The sequence below is a fragment of the Takifugu rubripes genome, chromosome 19 (assembly GCF_901000725.2).
Source record: "Takifugu rubripes chromosome 19, fTakRub1.2, whole genome shotgun sequence".
Taxonomy (NCBI): Eukaryota; Metazoa; Chordata; class Actinopteri; order Tetraodontiformes; family Tetraodontidae; genus Takifugu; species Takifugu rubripes.
In genome coordinates, this window is record NC_042303.1 from 15,144,178 (window position 1) to 15,165,240 (window position 21,063).

The window sequence follows — 21,063 nt, forward strand, 5'->3', positions numbered from 1 at the left end:
AGGAGGAAGCCCTGCGGGACATCACATTTCACATCAATCTTGTTGAAGTTGGGATATTTTAGATTAGCGGTAATGTCTATTACACTTGTTCTTTTGGACGTTCTTGAAGACTAAAATCCCCAAAATGCTAGAACAGTAACAGAGTTGACCCTTGACCCCTGCATGGCTAAAATTCAATCGTGAAAACAACAATTATGGTATCTTGCAATCATTTTAACTTTGAGTTTTTGTTCTTTCTTATCAGATCCCCATGCACCCGCCCAGGTCCCACACATATAACACATCCAGACATACCCCCCCCCCAACCACACAAACACAGCAGAAGATCCTTGAAATCAAAAGAGCTGTGCTGGGAACAGTCCGACTCCACGGACTTGTTGATTGTCACACCAAAAACACTTGAGGTGGAACGTCCCGATCAATCATCGAGGCATCTGTCAGAGTAGACAGGCAATTAACATAAATGTGGAGTTTGACGTTCCAGCCTGATTGTTTCTGTGCTTCATCCTTTATCATCTTTGAGTATCTGTAAGCCAAAGATGAGAGAAGCTCCAAGACAAAAGCTCCTAATTCAGTGATTGGCATTTGATTGGACCTTCTGGCTCAGAGTCAACAGTGTTGACCCCTGATTGTGGAACACCAACCTGGAAGCCCTTAAGAATTCTGAGGTATAGAAAGATGTATTAATTTACCTCAACTTCCTTCTGGGATGGAGTTTCTCCATTGCGACCTCTCACTTTGTTCTCTGACTAAAACACCACAAGAACAAAAAACAGTGCATAGCTTGAGGTATTCAACACCCATAAACAGCTATAGTAGTGAAAAAGGAGGTAAAACTATCCCAAAGCTCATCAATAAATAGAGACTAAGAGCCGCCCTGCCTGTTATTGATGCCCGCTGAGTGCCGTCCTAGCCAACACCAACATGGCTGGCTCAGTACTATACAAACACAGTCCTGTCGGCACTGCTGAGAGCAACAGAAGGGACAACACTGGACAGGTGGCGGCTACATGTGAGTCATTGTTCCAGTAGGAAAGCACAAGTCCCACTGGTCGCCAGTCTCTCTCCTCCTTCTCCTTCTCAGATTAGGTGTGAAGAATAATTAGCGGGTACTGAAGAGCCCCGTGTGGACTGGGTACTCATGGGAGGCTAGTCACTTTCTCCACCACCAAATGTCCCTGGCAACACAGCTGACAGGAGGCCGCACTGTATCTGTAATGAGAGTGCTGCTGCACCCGCATATGTATCTCTGTCAGCCGTGTGTGTGTGTGTGTGTGTGTGTGTTTGTGTGGTCACTCCAGGAAACCAGCCAGTGGAACAGCTCCCATCTCACTCTTTTAAGTTACCGTTGTTTTTAAGGAATAACAGAGATGATTAAGACAGATGGATTAGGAGATCCACACACACACACACACACACACACACACACACACACACACACACACACACACACACACACACACACTCACACCTGGGGGCAATTTAGAGTCCCCAGTCGACCTAATGTGCATACTTTAGGTCTGTGGGAGGAACGCGGAGAAGATGGACCATTTAAAGGCCAGAATGTCTGCACGGCCGTGCTTCCTACTGACTCATTCTCTCCTTCAGCCTATTTAAAATAGCACTTCATGATTACTGATAATTACATTTGTTGGCTGTCAAAACGCTCTGATGCAGAACGCATCAGTTTTGAAAAGTGGGGAAGAAAAATAAATAAATCTACTAATTTGAAAGGTTGATTGGTTCCCCACCTGATTTGAAAGAGAAATTAATTCTGGTGTAGATATCACCATTTAAGAGGCAAATAGCTGTTTCATTAAATGATAGGAAACCTATAAAAATGCCAGGATCGAGTGGAGCTTTATGTGACTGTGCTGTTGATGCGTTCCTCTCCTTAGAGGTCTTTCTGAGGAACCTTTAAAATAATAATAAATAATAATAATAATAATAATAATAATAATAATAATAATAATAATGCCTTTCCATAAGCAATTAAAGCACAATCATCTAAAAATAACCATCTAACCACAACATTTGGTCTCAACTGTCTCTCCAAATTCTCCAGTGAAGCTACATTTGTCCTCACTTGCTTCTTGCTATTTTTTGGGTTGCTTTTATCAGAAGGCCAACCCCCCTGAGCTGATTGAGGTTTTATTCCGCTCACCTGCTGTCCCGGGTGTGGAGGTCGACTCCTAACTAATGATTGAGAGCAGCTTGGTGCATTCCAACCTGGCCAATCAGGGCCTGGCAGAATAGTTAAGAGTGAGGGAAGTGGCCCACCAGTCCAGCCCTGCCTTTGCTTCTCAGCTGCAGAGCTCCAATAGAGCTTTTGGGATGCTGTTTGTTGGGTTGTTGTTTTTTTTTGTGGGGAACCATTTTTAGATAATTGAGTCTTTTCTCTCCTCCCCACCAAACCACTTACAACACTGATTTCCTTTGACAAGGCTCAAAGTGTGTTAAGCTTAGTCTCAATCCTGCAGCTGGCTTTTCAATCAAGACTGATTCCAATTTTAGATGAATCAGTCAAGCTTCAGGACCATGTAGAAAATGCTGTAAATCAGTCAAGGAAATAAAGGAAACGTCTGGGAAGTAAAATGTTGGCATCATAGAGGAAAGCTGCCAGTCTGTATGATGGTGGGGGGTGCTCCTGACACCCCGGCGTGCCCCATAATCGGCTTTCCACCGTGACAGTGAGGAGTCCATGAGAGAAACGCTTCTGTTTCTCACACACAGATACACATACCTGTGCACACCTGCTTGGGAATATGGGAGGGTCTCACAGTGCCAGCTGTTGAGCTGGATACATACTGAGTCCAAGACAACCACACATGTTCACCACACGTGCGTGCAGATGTGGCTGCAACAGGAGCCGCACATTTTAGTGCACGCATGCCCGTGCAACTATGTCCCCGTCTGTCCACGTGGGGCATCGTTGCGTCATCTCAGAGATGCAGCACACGCTGAGGCCTGCCATTCAAGCATCCGCAGCAACCACGGCTCTGCAGTCTGGGAGCCGTGCAGGGAGAAGATATTGAACAGAACAGCGAGGAGTGAAAGCTGCTGCCACGGACCCTGACCTTTTCCTAACAGCTCCTCACCTGAGGGGCCGCAACCTGCAATTTTAGCAATTTCTGTTGTGGATTCCACAGTGTTTTGTTGCAGTAGGAACACAAAAGACGCAATTTGGATAACAAAATTAGATTTGTCAGTCTCGAGACAAAGAATTCTTTGGGCTTTCTTCACACTGCCACCAATCACCAGTCACTTTGACTCCATGGGGGGAAACAAACGAATGTGAAGGCTGGAATGACTGTATGAAAGCTAACATGACAATACTGACCTTCTGAAGCAAAGCGTGGACTTTACAGTTTAAAATCCTTTCCTACACTAATAAATGTGCAAAATGTTTCATGTCAGGTTCTAATTAAGTTTAAGAACCTATCAGACAATTGACACCAGTCTTTTTTTCCACAAAAGAGAGAAAGTCTTCTGAAAGAGGTGCATGCACACATGCACGACTGTTGCAGTCAGAACTCTTTGGTGCACGAGCGATTAGGTGTGTCTGCTTGTTGTTGCATCGTGCAAAACGCCAACTAGTGGCCTGGCAGGGCAACTACAGCGTTCTCGGCGTTTTGTGAGGCCCCCCCTGTAAACGACGCTTGTTTTCAAATGTTTCCATTGAATGCTTTAATTTTAGAAAACAAAACAGCGCGTCACACACGTGCGCGTACTGCAGCCTTTGCCGTCCTACAGTCGCTGCTGTCGGTGATTCATAGCTGCTCTGCATGAAGTGGTTCTATCGTGGATGACAGCTCTAGAGTGCGCAGTGCTCAGTCTCAAACAGCTGACTTGGTCTCCGCTCCTAAGGTGATCTGTCTGCTCTTGTTTGGTGTCATAGCTCAGGTTGAAATTGTCAAGTGAGGGGGAAAAAGTGCACCTGATTCAAACACATCCAGAGTGACCAAAATCTGAAAACTTGCCTTCGCAGCGGAGAATTACAGAAAATGCATCAAACGCATCAAACAAGTGTGACTGGCTTGTTACACATAACAAGCGATGAAGCAGCCACGTTAATTAGGCTTCCATCACCGCCAGCCGCTGAGACTGGAATTGGTGCGTGTCTTCCTGTTATGGATATTTTTTTTTGTGTTCTGGATGTTGAGATTTGTGTGAGTCTGCAAGCACTGCATGACGGGAGGCGCAGTGAGACTGGAGCTACGACTTTGGTTAACAGTAAACACACCACTGAGAGCTCATTAGAGCAGCTCTTTTCTCCCCTGCCCCACTGACGAGGCCTTAGCTACTGCTGTATCTGGCATCTAGCAACAGGCTAATTAGCAGCTAGCAGTCATTACAGTCAGGCTAGTGGGCACGACTGTCTCAAACATATCATCTGTATCCTGTCAGAGACACAGCATGCACGTTTCAGCTCCAAACTGAGTGAAAATGGAAGAGGCCAAGTAAGCGTTTAGCTGAATATACAGTAGTAGCCCTCAGTCATGCAGCCTCCTATTTACATCTCTAAATGTTTGCTTTGCAACATTTCCTTTAAACCTCCAAAACTGAGTATTCTTTTTACATACAAGTGTCAAAATGTGAAATTCTCCAGATCAAAACACACAACAAGCCAATACTCACCACATCTTTAGCACAATGCATCAAGCTAGAATCTAAATGATTTATTTTTTAAATTCCCACCCTGAGGGAGGTCAGGACAGAGTGTGATAATTCCACAGTGCTATTCCTAAACATGCAAAAAGGTCAGAATTGTGTTTTAGTGGAGATTAACAAGCACAAAAAGCTGCAAGCAGAGAAGCGCCAGGTCCACCTTAATGATATAATCCAGAATTAGATTCAGGAGCTCAACAGAGCACACAGTCCTTTCACCATATGTTAAAGTAAAGGAACCCTGCATCTTTAATCAAAAAGGCTATTCATCACACAGACTCCAGCCACCGCAATGATGTGCATAGATAAGGAGATAATAAGGTAAATGAGAGGAAGAGTTAAAATAATACTGTAGCCTGCACAGTTCATGCACTGCTGCACGGCTGATAAATGATACAGGTCCCACTCGTCCTCCTGCAGCTCCGCCGTCTCTCCTTCCACAGCAGCAAAGGCCCACGCTGCCATCTCCCGCCCGCTCCGCCTTCTTCTGATACCAGAGGGAAGAAGTGCAGAAGTTATGGTGGAAATGTGACTTAGGAGGAGCGTATTATTAAAAAGGCAGACACAAATTGGGTCTTCTGCAGATGAATCTGTTAAGAGCAGATGTGGGCGACAAGCACACGTGCCTCTCACATCTCACCTGTTGGAGCTGGCAGATGGTTCTGCCCTGGAGAAGTGGTAACAACAGAACAATAGCCAATTAAGGAGTGACGATGAAGCTAAGGGGGGGCTGGGGCAGTTCACGGATAGATTCAGTTAATTAGTCAAAGGCTCCATTAGAAGACTGTCCAGAGACGCTCTTGATTGCCGTCTATTATCCACATTCTGATTGGCAAACCTACATGTGATTATAGCACACAAAGAAATCTCGATCGCACTGACTTCTTCCTCGAGTTGCTCAATAAAATTGGTGCGTCTATTGCAAAATGAAGGCTGACATTTATGAGAATCGGCAGGCCGCCGACGCCGCGTCCTGTCGCCCCGTTCAAAGGCTGAAAAAGAAGTCAGACGTATTGATTAACCGCTTTGATTCACCACTGAAATTGATCCACACCAGTCGCACCGAATCGCTTCTTAATCAGAATTTAGTGATCAAATTACCCGCTTAAAGTGTTTATTTAGGTGGTCATACGTAAGGAAAAATAACTACACCGTTATATTTTCATTAATCCCATGATTCTTTGCTGCTGGCAAAGACTCAAGACCCATAATATGAACAAACGATGGGGACAAAGTCATTGTTCATTTGGGTTATTCACAAGTATAGTAATGGATTTTGTAACAAGTTTTAAATCGAAGCACTCTGAACCGTTTAGTAAATATTGAAGCTTATAAATGATCATTTTGGAGTTTTAATTATCACCTGCTTATGCAGGTCGCTGTTTTTCCCCTCCCAGACAAGTGCGACCAAAACCCTTCGACACAACGCTCCTGTGTCCCACACAAAAAGTGCACGTTCATGCATTAAACATACCTGAGACCACAAATGCATCCCCACCCACAGCCTGCTGACTCTGCCATCCATCTCCACGATTCGCCACGGCGGTTCAGGCACACCATCTCGCATCTCTGCGTTGAGATCAAAGATACACTGTCTCCAGTTGTGCCCTTCCCTGCTTCATGACCTTAAGCTGCCAGCGTTATCAGCCGGAGACATGCACACCAGCGCTACTCACTTTGATTCAAACGCGCCCGCATGCATACTAACGAATCTCACGGAGGCAATTACCAGGCTGAGCTCTTCATGTTGGCCGGCTATCAAATGTCTTCCCTTCCCTTTCACAAATCTGTGCATCTCCTTTTCCAGCAGAGCTAGCCTGGTTGCTACCTTTACAGCAGAAACCGGAATAACTGTCTCTTTCAAGGTGCCGTCGACTGGAAGGTTCTCTTTAAATGTGGGTTTTTTTGTGTCGTTAAGTGCAGCACCGACGTGTTGCACCCTCTGGCCCACCTCTCCATCACTGCTTCAGCACGTGTCAGCTTGTGCAGCTATTTACTTATGGGCTTTGCCAGGGAATGTGTCTGCTCTGACACCTTAAATTGGCACAAATGCAAGGTAAAGCAACTTGCCGTTTCTTGCCACACAACCTGGTAACAGCAACCATAGCAACCCGTTGCCGCCAGCCACTTTGCATACAAATGATTGTGACAGAGGTGTGTGTGCATGGAACGAGATGGTGCTAGTTTGCTGGTGGGTGGTGATACACACGGTGTGTGTCTGTCTGAGAATGTGTGAGTGTTCTTACCTGCGTACATGTGTGGATGTTCGTGTGGAGGAGAGAAAGAGAGCGTGAGCGCAGAGACCAATTAAATTTTTACTCGCCTTTTGATTTCAGTGAGAATGCGGCGCGATCAGAGGCCAGCACTTGATCAGATGGCACTTATGTCCCAGCTTTTCATGCATGAAAATGCACGAGATGGAAAGATTCCGCTGTTTAAATCAGACCTCCAGCTTTATTGTCCTCCAGTTTCAATGGGAAGCGAGGCTTTAATAATTCCTCTCTGTTTCTTGCGTCCAAGCGATCAAAAGCTGCCGGTGACGGAAAAGCCACCTGCTCATCTGCAGCGTATATTTAGTCAGGTGTTTGGTGTCTCCACTTATAAGAGAATGGTTTGGCAGCTAATGGAGTTGTGTTCTAAGATCTCTAATTAGCAGCTGCTCTCGGCGGTTGTGTAGAACTGTGCTGCGCGTGAACCTATAATCAAGCTTGTTGTGTGTATTATCTTTGTAAGAGCAGAGGCGCCATTTAAGTATGGAGGGGGTAGTGTTGAGGGCCTCTCTGCCCCCTCTGGGCCTGGCGGCGTGCCCAACATCTGCACGCCCGTGTTGTAGTTCCTGTGTGATACTACAGTAGCGTCGGTCGTGATGGATTATATTCATTGCACAGGTACTCATGCACAACTAATGTGTGTGTATAAGCAGGTGTTAACAGCCGTGTGTGTGCGTGCGTGTGTGTGTGAGAGAGAGATAGGGAGAGAGAGAGAGAACAGGTGGGAGGATGTTTTCATAGTGTGTGTTTGTAGGATGCAGATCGAGATCTATTGCTGCAGGGCTGATTATTGGATAAGGGTGGGTAATAAACTATAAACAGATACTTCATGAATGTCAAGCAAACTAACCTGGCGTGTGTGTGTGCAGAAAATTCAAGAAACTTGGGTGGGGGTCTTTTTAATTGTGGAATAAGACCCCATTAGGGGCACATGACTGACATTATGGTGGACCAGAGCTTTGGGGCAGTAAAGTGGCGAAAGGTTTACGTGACTATGGATTCAGAAGAAAACAGAGAGAGCAGGGCATTGTGGGTAAAAGGATTTAAAGAAGATGTTGCATGGTCTAAAGGAAAAGTTGTCCAGTGTGGACTTTAACGTTGTCCAGCCTCAGCAGATCTTCACACCAGCAGATCCTTTTGGATGTCGTCATACATCATCGGCTGACTTGTCTTTGAAAATAAATGCAACTGTTCAAATGCAACCGACAATCACTGCACTTACTGTAAAACTCTCCTAAAAAATATCTATTTTACTAAGAAATGGCAACGAGCCACTAATCTCAGACCCTGACACAACTTTACTGCTCTGCTGGGTTTTCGGGCCACATGTACGACGCGTGGTTGCCGTGCGCTCGTGGGTTTGAATTTATTCATTCACGAGTGGGATCTTATCACCCGCAGCATATTGGGAGCCACACAGGCCAACTCGCAGTTGCACACCCGCAAAAAATGCAACCTTTTCGAGCATCGTCTTGGAGCCTCCACCGTCAGACCTCAGGCTGTTGGAGCGTTCGCTTCCCCCTTGGCTCTCCTTTCTCTTGATATCGCATGAATTGCGCTACAAGTAGCCCAACTGGCAGCGCCTTTCAATGAAAAATGGGTTTCCCCTTCCATGCTGCCATCCCAGTGCACGCTTTATGCACCGGCTCTGCCTCTTTTTTTTCTCTCCAGGATTTGTCGTAGTTTGTGTAAAGCTTGTTTTCTTTCAGAGTGATCTTACTTGAAATTTTGCAAATTGTCTGAACAAATCCGAAGGCAGAGTGACGGAGCAGGGGTGAGATTTAAAACCAGCAGACAACGAAATGAACGTTCGGGTCAGAAATAGTTTCTGAATGTATGGCAACAAAATTCTGCAAATGCTGGGACGAGTTTCAAGCCGTTTCCTCAAAACAAGATGGCAGGAGCTCTAAATTCTGCCACTAAAGACGTCGTTCACTAAAAACAGACCTCTCACTCTGGCTGATATCTGCCGCCCCGTCCCAATGAGACAACCAGACAGATTGTAAATTGCTGTGAAGTGTCTCGCTGGTGGGTTAAGATTTGCCGAGACCTTATCTTGCTTTTGAACACAACAGTGATTATTACAGAGATTTCAGGTGGCTTCGGATAAACAACCGGAGGAGCTGCGGAGTCTCGAGACGTGTAAACAAGCGTTTGAGCAAAAGTGCAAACCTGAAAAGTTCAGAATTCACCTGGGTCTCAAAACTCATCTGTTTGATAATGAAGCTGCATCTTTATTACAGCGAGGGGGGTGGGGGGGGACAAAAGGGAGGAAAGTGAAATTTATTTGATCAGTCTTTCAAGTACTCGACCCGCAGACGAGCTGTTCCTGCTCTGCAGCTATTTTAAGGTGGTGCTTTAATCAGACGGTGATGAGACTGTGGATCAGACACATTTAATTGTCAGCATTTATCTTTGATCTTCTCCACGAAGCTTTGAAAATAGTCCTCACACTATAATGACCTTAGATGATGTTTTCATTGCCATGTTTGAGATGCAAACTATCCTATGAGTATTTGTACATGTTCCATTTCATAGTGACTGGAATTGAAAGGGGCTGATGTCTGCGACGGGATGGATCTTCCTGAGATCTCAGTGGCCTTTAAAGCCCACAGACAGATTCTCCTTCCTGAGAGAAACACAGATGTGAGGAAATGTGGTCAGAATGATGAGGACCGAGTCATTAACGCGCTCATCTTCATCATTTGTCCTATTTAAAATGTTTTTTTCCTTCCATCTATGTTCCACCATCGTCCCCCCGATTCCTCCCTCACTCCTCCCCCACCTTCCTCCCAATCCTTCCCTCTTCTCTGTTTGCATCTGTTTGGTGTATTCCCAGTGGCTACGAGGGGCCAGAAGGGTCCATGAATAAGTCATTAACACCGGCCCCCCAGACTCTGTGATCATCGCCAGCCTGTTTTAAAACATGGCCCCCACCACCTCTCTCACCCTCTGCACCCCTCTTTTCACATCCATAAACAATGGGAATATAAATAAAGCAAGTATCTGTTTTTCTGTAAATATGGGGTCCCGGCTAGAGAATGTCAATCATCTGGCAGGGGGCCGACCCCGAGAGTGGGGGCTGAGATCTGGCATTTAGTGGCTGAGTGAGCAAGCAAAACATTCTTGTAAATTAATCGTGGTTCATAATATATAAAAAGAAGTTAAAGATGAACCCTGGCGCAGCTGCATTTTGAGAAATGAAGGTCACAAAGGGCTGTGTTAAGTTATGTATATGTTATATATGTTGACTCATAAATGTCACCTCTTTCTGCTCTTAGATGCTGAGCAGCTGAGGCAGCCCCCCTCCCCCCCATCGACATGAATTATGGATTTCTCCGCCACTTTTAACAACCCTCCACGTGTTTAAGCGGGAATACGAGAGGATAATTTTATTGTGAATCCCCACAGGTGGACTTAGTTTGCACATTATGAGGAATGCACAGTAGATTTGTCCTAATTTGGCTTTAATTTCAGAAACGACAGGCGTAAATACATGAATTTACATTCATTTAGGAGGCATTAATCTGCCATCATTTTCAGAGGCGGCCAATGTTTGCATGAGCTTGAACGTGGCTCCGTCAGAAGTGGGGGAAATTTCAGGATCTTCTCCTGCTCCTCACTGTGGATTCATCTGCACCAAAACTCCATATCTGCTGCTGCAGATCTGGGTCATACGCCAGACCCTAATTGAAGGAAATTTAAGTCGACAGCAGCCACCAGACACTTGCGTGACCTTTGGAGACCTGCCTATCACATCTAAATCCTTTGTTATCCTGTCCTATTCGCTCCATATGACCTCAATTCTGCAAAAAACTAGTTCCAGACTGTGTTTCAGGACCTGCACCAGTCTTCATATGTGTGGCTGAGCAGCTGTGTACCATACAGGACAGAGGAGGTGGATAGCAGGAGGACAGCAGGCGGAGAAAGGGAGGGGAAGCAGGTGGAGAGGACAGGGTGGAGGAGGAGACGTCTGCCAGGAGGGCTGGCTTGGCTCTGCACTGGGAGGAACAGACGGAATAAAGGGCCTCTTGGGCATTCGTCTTTTTTTCCCCGACCGTCTTTTCCAGCCTCTGCCTGTTTCTTTCCCATTTTATCACATCTGCAGTCACTATGTCCCTTTTTAACTCTTTCTTCTTGCTGTCCATGCTCTTTTAGCTCCCCTTCTTAGTCTATCTCTGCTCTGCACATTCTTTCCATTCCTGCCCGCGTGTGTGTTTTTGAACGTCCTCCGACGGCGCCGTCTCTTCATGGGAAATGAGCCTGGCAGGAGATCTGTGCCAGCATGGTTCAGATTATGCTAGCCTACCAGGAGAGTGGGTGTCAAACACAGACAGCGGCATCGTGTGCCAGGGAGATGGCACCGCACCGAATCCACTGACTGCAGATCAACATGGACGCGTCTATCTTCACCAACTCATAATCATTCCACTTCCTTATTTTATTTAGAGAAAGAAACTTTCAGAAATCCAATTTGTGACTAGCCTGTAAATACTAATGCAGGGCTCTAAACCTAGTCCTTGAGGCTGCAATCCAACCAGGTTTTCTGTCCTACCGGCATAGCACCGCTTTCTTCATGGAACGTGAGATCCCAGGTTAAAGCTTGTCTGCCTGGATGAGTAGAAAACCTGGCTGGATTACAGGGCTGTAGGACTGGGTTTGGATACCCCTGCTTGAAAGTGTTAATCAAGTCATTTTTACTGTCCAAATCCTCATCATGGAGATGTCTCTCTCTCTCACACAACTGAGTGGCACATATGCAAAAAGCAGGATTTTCAGCAATGAAACTACAGAGAGAGATCCCAGAGGAATATCCTGTTAGATGTTTGCTTTCGCTGGCATCTTGTTCTATATTTAACTGCAGCCTGGAACAAACTAAGCTGCTTTCTCACATCCCAAACATTACTCAAAATGATTCAATGGAAAAGATTTCTCTTTCTTGACAAATTGCTCATGTTAGAGGTGCATTTAAGCCTCCACCTGAACTGGGTGTCCTTTACAGAAAGAGCAAAATAACCTGACTGCAAGGATGCAAACTTGTTGCAGGCAGACACCAAACGGATCAAACCAGGAGGAAAAGGAGGGGGAACCAAAATAGATGCTCGCAACGGACAAAGCAACCATGTCGCTGATATTTGGGCCCCTCACAGACCATTTTTAATGAAATACAACAGTATTTAGGAGGTTTGTTAAGGGCAAATGCTACAAAGATACTTTACAATCAGGAATTAAATCAAATGTGCACGTTTGAACTTTTCAAAACTCTCTCCTGACATCCAGATGCTGGAAAAGGATAAGATGTCAGAAGGGTCCCATCCTAACAGAAGACACACACACACACACACACACACACACACAGGGGCTGCTCCCCTCCTGACCCCCTCTATCCTGGTGGACCGAGCAAAGATCATAAGTGAGACCATGGGGGCTGCGAGTGGCCCGGGCCACTTTGACAACCCCGCTCTGACAGAGTGTCAATACAAAGCAATTTAGGTGCGCCTGAAAAATCGACCCTCGATAACAGGCAATTTCTCTGCTCCGCTGCCTCGAGAGCTGTGACCCGCCTGGCGAAAGTGGGGAGGGGGGGAGGATAAAGATGAGGAACAAGGAAGGAAGAGGGGGAGAAGGGTGATCATGGACCAGTGATGTGATTACTGTAAAACAGGGAGGGAGGGGTGACGTGGGGGACAAATGGAACAGTGGCGATCATAACCTGGGGAGCAGGAAGTGATGGAGGACGAGGATAAATGAGCCAGAACAAACTTCCAGAATGGGAAGGGATGTCGAGACTGCTTAAGAACAAGAGTGGCGTGTAGCCACCAGTCAGGGGGAGGAGCCAGATATGGTGCATCACCTACAGCACGGCGAGCTTTTTAACTCGCACACAAGCAGTCACACAGATGGGTCAAACAATCGGTCCCGGATTGATCAGATAAGAGGTGATACAGCCTGAAAGAGCAGTGTGTGTCTGTGTGTGTGTGTGTGTGTGTGTGTGTGTGCGTGTGTGTGTGTGTGTGTGTGTGTGTGTGTGTGTGTGTGTGTGGGAAGGGGGTTCTGGGGGAAGGGGGGTAGTCTGGCTATATTGTTAAAGATATCCAGTCCACTCCAAAGCATAACTTGAACTTAAGTTTCAAAGATTCCACAAATAAGGTTATTTTTGAATGACTGCAGAGTTTTTGGCACACAAAACCCCGTCTCCAGCACACACACACACACACACACACACACACACACACACACACACTTGCGCGTGCACGCGCCTCATTCCTTTTCAAAACACCCGTCTTCACTCAGTCCGTCTCGCCAACCTTTGCTCCTCCTCTCCGCTCTAATTCAACCTGCCAGTTATTGAAGGCAGAGAGCCAGAGGTCGCACCTTCACCCCACCAAGAGGGGCGAGTGGGTGTCATGTGGCATTAATGAGTTTGGACAAAATCACATCACACTAAGTGTTTTCTTGTGATCTGTGTGTGAACTGTGAGTGTGTGAATCCGTTAAGAAGCCAGTCAATATCTCTGTGTGTGTGTGTGTGTGTGTCCACATTATTTCCCATCATCACTCCAGGTTAACATGGACTGACCCTGATGCCGAACAAGTCTTCACTCTGCCGGATTTCTCTAAACTTCAAAACATTAATTTCTTCTCCGTGTGCAAAGCCACACAGGAGTTGGCTGCCGGCCACCGATGCACTTTTGGTCGATATCTCCAACGCTGCTGTTCAGCAGCGACTCTTTCCTGCCTCCTCCTGCAGCATCTGGCCCAGTAATGAACAACAAAGTTTCAGCAGCACCTCCAACCAGCTGGGATTAGCCAAGCCTCTGCGCTCCAACCACGTGTGACAGTTCACTCCTGACGGAGGGGTCAGTTTGTTTTCTGCAGCCAGCGGTGAACTAAAACAATAAATTGCCCCACCTTCTCAGCGAGCAGCACCTGCGGCTGATATTTAAAAATCACTGTGTCCTGCAGAGTGGAGACTCTCTTTATTCTGAAAGGTTGCTGAAACATTCACTACAAACATTGTGCAGGAACTTCCTGTCTGGTGTAATTACCTCCGTGCAGCCTGGCATGCCATCAGAAGCAGACCTGGAGTGGATCCTCTGGAGGGGAAGCCAAGGCACCTCTGGGACAGCAGTGTTCTACCAGAACATCGTGTTCTGACAGCAGCTGGAGCCGACCGAGGCCACTGGACACGGAGCACCTGAGGAGATTCGGGCAATTGTCACACTTTTACCAAAATCTAGTTCAAACTGTATATTTGGAGGGAATTTTTAACGGTCTGTGAGAGACAATTGAAGTTTTTTGTGTGTGTGTTCATCTTTACTACATAATAAATACACAAATCCCCATTCTACTAGGAAAGCGGGACCATTTTGCTGGGCCCCACAACTTTTAAAGGACTGTCTGAGGGTTAAGAGCTCGTTGGATGGTTAGGGGACGGACATGGGTGAAGTCTTTTGTCTGACTGTCCCCACAAAGATAGAAATGTGAGGGTTTGTGTGTGCATATGAATCTCCTTGGGAACATGAATTATGCGCAGCTAAAGTACAATCTTTTGTTATTACACAGGCTGTTTTGTTCAATGATTTAGGCCGCGTGTGAGTCGTGTTAATCGAATGTCGCTACGTGCGAGAGCTCGCTCACTTTTCCTTCCGTCTGCGCCCCCTCCCACCGCCCTCCATCACCCCTTCATTCAATAGTAATTCTGTCTCTCTCTGACTTTATCCTCCTCTCTACATACTCATCTTTTCACCTGTCAGTTCCTGTTCATGTCAACTACCTCCTCCCTCCATTTTCTCTCCCATCCCTCCTTCAGCTCCACCCATTCTCTCTGTTCATTCTTCATGTTCATCATTTACTTTTTGCGCTGCCGTCCTCTCCTCCCTCCATCACGCTGCTCCTCACCTTCCTGTGTTCCGTCTCTTTCTTTATTCTGTTTTTATTTTAATCCCACATTGATTCCATCTTCCTGTTGGTCTTGAGACAGGCCTCCATTTTTACCTCCACGCTCTCTTCATCCCACACACCACTCCTCCTCTCCAACATGCACCATCTTGACTTCTCCTATATTCATCCCAGCAATGAGTGAGCGACCTGAATCTGTCTCTTTGCATTACAGGCCCCCCCGTCTGCAGCTGAGGAACACCTTGGAAACCCAACAACATGGCTGCCACCTTGTCTCGCGTGTCCTCATTCATGCGTGGATAATATAGTATTTCTTTTTCAAGGTGAACGCTCGAGACTTAATCTCTCTCTAATCCAATTTAGCCACATATCTCATGTTAGGGACTCTAATTGCTGCTCTCTTCATGGATCCAAGATGAATATGTGTGCTTTGCCAAGCGTTTGGATACATATTAAATTGTCCTGTGATTAATAACAGTTCCTTTTGCTAACTGAAGGGTATTTCACTCATGATTATGTTTATCGGTGGAAAATGGACCGGTTTAAAGTTCTACCACCCCAGTATGATCCAGATCACGCTGAACTTTAACTTTGAGTTGGTTCTGAAGGCAGAACACCGTGTGTGTGTGGCTCCCAGATGCACCTCAGATAGCTTCACACTGTTCCCTTCACCGTCTGTAGCGACGGGATCAAGAACATACTACAACGCTAACAGCTGCACTGTGTCTCCAGGTGGTCAGATTAGCCCTATGGCAGAAGGCAAATATTAACTCCTCGAACAGCTGCTGTTTCCACATTAGAAGAGTCTCTAGCAGCAGTTGGGAATGTGTCTCACCTTATTCCATATTGGAGCATCTAGATGAGACGCTCACATCAGACTGTCATGCTGCTGTTTGGCATCAGGTTGCGGCATTATGATCTTATGATTATAGTATTGTATAAATGTGTGTGTGTGTGTGTGTGTGTGTGTGTGTGTGGAGGATGGAGGGGGGTCATTACTGATGGTTTTTGAGTAACTACAGTAAATGTCACTTCCCGCTTGGTGACAGGAAGTCCCATTTATTCACACAAGGTATTATGGGAGCTGGAAAAAGGCTAATAGGTGTCTGCAATTCAACTGCAGTAAAGTTCCACTGTGTGTGTGTGTGTGTGTGTGTGTGTGTGTGTGTGTGTGTGTGTGTGTGTTGATGACACCATGTCTAATATGTTGCATTTAATTGCCATCACAGTGCTGTTTTCTCTCCTCACAAAGTTGTTCTGAGAAAAAGAGAAGCTAAAAACTTTTTTCTGACAACTGTTTTTCCTTCAGACCGAAGCATCACACACACAAGCAGACTTTCTAGAAAGAGAGTGTGTTGGGGGGACTGAAGGGGGTGGAAGAAACAACATACTGTATCTGTCAGACAGGAAACCATCAAGGCGCGGCGCTCTGAGTTGTGACACCATCAAAACAGTCAGATCCCAGTCTGGGAAAAGAAAAGATGCTCCACTGACACCAAACAGCAAACGCAACATTCTCAACAAATCCGAGTTTTGTTCAACGTTTCTCTTGTTTCCTCAACCAAACTTGAGTTTCTGCAACTTTTACAAGCTACGGCTGCCCTTATTTTAACTCTGACATGAAGTTTGGGGCTAAACCAAAATCAACCTGTGAAGTAAATGATCTCAGAAGCGAGAACATTTTCCACTTATAGAACTGTCATATTGGGATTTTGAGGGATTTTTACAGATTTCCACAGCACTTTAGTGGAGTTTAGTGGAGAAATCTGTCAATATTTCTTCATGATATGTTTTCCCCTTTTTATAGGCACAGTTCAGTGTGAGAGCTTTGTTATTAATAAAACATAATAAAACAATGGAGTCATTCAGACTGTAGGTGAGTGCATGAGGGTCACTGAAGACTTCGCTCGATTTCCTTTTCAGGAATTTCTTCTTTTCCCGGCAGAAAAATCTCCCGCCTGCAGGTATTATGACATTAAAAGGACCTCACACTAACCGGGATCTCAGGCTCCCCACGGCGACGACACCGCCTCGGCATGAAGAGAGAGATTGCGGTTTACACAGTGGATTACTGGCTCTTCCACATCCTCCCAGAGGTTCGGAAAACATGTTTTATTCTGGCCCGGGCAGGAATCGCATCAGATTTGGTGAACGTGACAGCGCACCGTTGTGGGGGCGGAAGTGGACCAGACAAGTGTGTCTCTTCTCCCAGCACGGAGCGTCATCACCCTGCTGACAAAGACCTCCACATTTTTAGGCTGCAACTGCAGCCAATGCAAATGTGACAGGTAGAGAAAATCCCAGCGGCGGGATTTTCTGTGCGCGCTCGATAAAGAACGCCACTTCCTCTCTGTTCCTGCGCTGCGATACGTTCTGTAGGTGTGCATCAGTCAAACTGCATCACCACACATCCTTCATCCCTGTGTTATTCATCCCACCTTCATGCACAGCCAGCGAGCTGGCAACTCAGAGTCAAGCCGTCTGTGCACCATAACAAGACACCGTGGAAGAGTGCATTAAGGTGGGGGTGGGGGGTGGGGGTGGGGCAGCCTGTGAAATAAAGAGACGTAAAAATAAACCTGACGCACGCAGCTGATCTCAGAACAATCAGCGCTTCCGTTCACGTGCACCAGCAGCAGCGCCGGCTCGTTGTTGAGGAGAACCAGCGTCTGCGTGAGGACGGAGCAGCAGAACTCTTCAGAACAAATGATGGCGCAGCAGTCCGAAGCAGAGTTCAAGGTCCAGTGAGGTATGAATGGATGGTCCGTCCAGTCTAGTTCTGAAGGGAGCTCAGGTGAGGGGGCACCCAGGTGGGTTTCCCTTGAATCTTCAGTCCTTTTCACCTTCCCCACCCCCCTTCCCCGTTGTTGCCTCCCAGGACTCAGCGGAGCGATGGAGGGGAACCGGAGCCGGGCCAGCTCCACCTGGTCATTACCAGCCACACCTGCTGCCTCTTCATCTTACACGTGTCTGTCTGAGATCGCTCATGCCGCCGTGACTAATGGAACTTTTTAGGAATAAAAAATCAAGTGGAAGGCCCACATTGGTGCTTTTCTACCTATTTTACACAATTTGTTTCCAGCGCTGACATTGATTTGATAGTTTCGGCGATTCCTGTGCCACTGGAAGACGAAACGCTTCTCTCGCCATCCACTGCGCGGTGAAATGTGCTAAACCAGTTGTTTAAATGTGCTCCCAGCCATCTCCAGATCGCTCCCGTGAGAGGGGTTACCACGACTGGCGGAGACACGTCCATCCATCTGCTCTGAAGCAGCTGCCCCTGGTCTAACCTTCGCTCTTCTGCTCCCGCCAACCTCCATCGCCGCTCCCCTCTGCATGTTTTCCATCCGAGAGGAGAGCAGGTCGAGGCTGCTGGCTGGTTTTAAGCTGCAGCTGCGGGAGAGCTGAGCTCAGAGGCGATGACGAGCAACAGAGGTGATAAAAAATTCATTGGCAATAGACAACAGGCACTGGGATCCTTACTGGATGTTTTCTGTGCGCTGAAAGTCTCACTCCAGTCATTTTCATTGGTGTTTTTAAGACCAGATGCACTGACTCGACCATGCGAGAAGACAGAATTAACACTGACAGGGAACAGGACAGAGCGGGACTCAGATCCTACTGAATTCTTCTGGTCTACAACTCATTTTCAAGCTTGTTTTCCTCAAAGTTTTATCAATCAGACAAACATTCTCAGTCAAATGGAGTTGGTAAAACATCTTCTGGTGTTTGATGGAGGCTCCCTTTTATGGACTCCATCCTCTCGCTGATATACGGCCTGCAGAGGGGATATAACTCCCGCTCAGCTGAGCGTTCCGCAGCGCCGCCGCCGCCACCGCCGCCGCCGCTGCTGGAACAGCAGAATTTTCCCACCTCGCCGTATTTCAGGCAGCGGATTGCAGACAGCTTAGAGCTTGTTTACACTTAAAAATGATATTAAACCGTAACGAGTATTAAGATCGACTACATGACTGCCGGACTGTCTGGGTAATTATCCTTCACTGGACCAATCGGGTTGCAGAGATTCTGACATTTCTGTGTAAGTTCACCATTTGCCAACAAAATCTTTGAATTTAAAATGCAACAATAATGAACCTTCTTGCTACGAGGTGAATGCTAACTAGCGCTAACCACTGCGACGCCGTGGCACCCGTGCGCACGCCTCCATCAGGGTCTCACCCCTATGGTTAATTAACTGAGCTAATTAAAGGTCCCCCTGTCAGTTGCAATGCCAGGGAAAAAAAACTGCACTTTATCTCAATCCCACAATGCACTTGATCACAAGCTGCTGTGTTGCCGCCGTTCCCAAGGAGCCGTTAATTAATTCACGAGAGCCGGGTCGTTAAGACGGGGCCACGTCCCCCTGACATCAAAGCAATGGCTGGATGGATGTGTGGGAGGCTGTCGAGAAGGAGGCTGAGCCGCCACGTCCATCAGAGGACGGACGGACAGACGGCCTGAACGGGAGGGTCAAAGGGCAAACTTCTGCCGCAACTCTGCAGGATTAGAGACGTCTGCTTTCCTCTGATAGAGCTAATCACAATTAATCGCTTGGTAGGTTTTACAGGGAGTGAATGTGTCACATCTGCATGTTTCCAATGTAAACACTTTCCTCTTTCATCCGTCCCATTTTCCTCGTCCCTTTCCTGCTAAATTACAAACCAGGAGAGAATCATTCTGGAGCTTTCAAGAGCTGTTGAAGTCATTGTGGAAAATAAGAAGCCGGGAAACGTGTACATATCTATTTTGTCTTCTTTGTTGTTCACCCCTCAAAGCTTAATGCCACAATAGACCTAAAGCGATTCAATTCTTCTCTCCAAGGAAAAGCGTCTGCTTTTAAGTTTGGTTCAGTAGAGCTGCGAGAGGCAAGGAAAAAAAATACTGCAGCCAAACACACATTTCGAGATCAAAAGGGCTGACGTGTGTGTGTGTGTGTGTGTGTGTGTGTGTGTGTGTGTGTGTGTGTGTGTGTGTGTAAGAGAGAGAAAAACCCACTGTGGACTCCAGTCACGAGTAATAATTCTAAAGGATTTTATCAGCATGCTGCTGCGCATCAGCTGCTTGCTTCATGATTAAATTGACCGTCGATGTCTTGTGTAGGAAGTCTGAAGTTGACCTCTCTGACCTCTAGACTGCACACAGCCCAGTCATGTGTGGGCACATTGAGCGGGGTGATGAAATGTATGTGAAAGTATCCACACACACACACACGCACACACGCACACACGCGCGCGGCTCGTCTCTCCATCCTTGAGTGGAGGTGTGAGGGGTGGATGAACTAACCGGTCTGACTCCTCTGGGTCCTGGGGGAGGTGACCCATCACCTGGTGGGGAAGACAGGCGAATCAGACGGACCTCCCTTCAAGTTCAAAGCCGGGGGTCCGTGTCTACGTTTCTACACCTATGTTGGGCTGGAGTTTGAAGACTTTCATCCACAATTGGGGGCTCTTACTATTACTATTACTATCTTACTGCGTAAATGTGTGTATGTGTGTGTGTGTGTGTGTGTGTGTGTGTGTGTGATAGAGAGAGAGAGAGAGAGAGAGAGATGGGAAGTGAGAGTTATTTTCAGTTCAATCGATCCAAAGCATTTTGACTTGATGGGGAAAAAGGGGAACGCCACCTGTCAGGAAGCACGATTCATGAGTGGCTGCACAGCGTTCAGCAGATTAGTTCCAGAAAACAGTAAAGAAAGCCTCTTTAAAAGCTCGGCGCTGCGCCGTATAGATTGTCAACTCAGGTGTGTTAATCAGACATCAGGAAGCTTTAGGTCAGTGAAGCAGGGAATGGATTTTCCCTGACAGGGAGATGCTGTCTGTAATGGTTTCTACCTGTGGAGAAATTAACCAGCCGGTCAGAGCGGAAGACCTCACATTCCACCTGATAAAGAGACGCACTCAAACTTCTTTTTAAATGCAACAATCAAGAGTTTAAATGAGCTGTGTAAAGTCCCTCCTGGGAAAGTGGCATGAATGATGAATTTACATGTTCACCAGAGTGCTGGCGTACTCGTCGATGGTCGAAACGCTTCAGAAACCTTCAGCAAAGACGGCCTCGCGTCAGGGGAACCCAGTGAAGACCGACCGCAGCCCTAACGTGGAGCCACAGCTGCCACAGAGAGTTCAGGGGTGGGGTGGGGGGGGTGGGGCCTTCCTGTCCCCTCTTTATTTATGGGTCAAAGTCTCGGCGCCCTTCAAGAAAGATCAGTGAAGCTGAAGCTCAGC